We start from the raw sequence: 213 nt of genomic DNA on the forward strand, positions 1-213 counted from the left end.
CCTGGGCTGCAGGGTGATTTGGCAGACGTGTTTCCCAGCATGACGCCTGGCCCATGGCCCAGGCAGCCGTACCCTCCTCTGATGGCCCTGAGGACAGCAGCGCCTGATAAAAGCTTTCTCACCATTTGAGAGTGTTTGGCCACAGGAAAACACTTACCCCGGTGCCCCCTGGGTTGGAGGGGGTGAGATTGTTGCAGAGTTTAGCCGGGACCA

The sequence above is a fragment of the Buceros rhinoceros genome, unplaced genomic scaffold (genome assembly GCF_000710305.1).
Source record: "Buceros rhinoceros silvestris isolate BGI_N320 unplaced genomic scaffold, ASM71030v1 scaffold21028, whole genome shotgun sequence".
In the NCBI taxonomy this organism is placed as follows: domain Eukaryota; kingdom Metazoa; phylum Chordata; class Aves; order Bucerotiformes; family Bucerotidae; genus Buceros; species Buceros rhinoceros.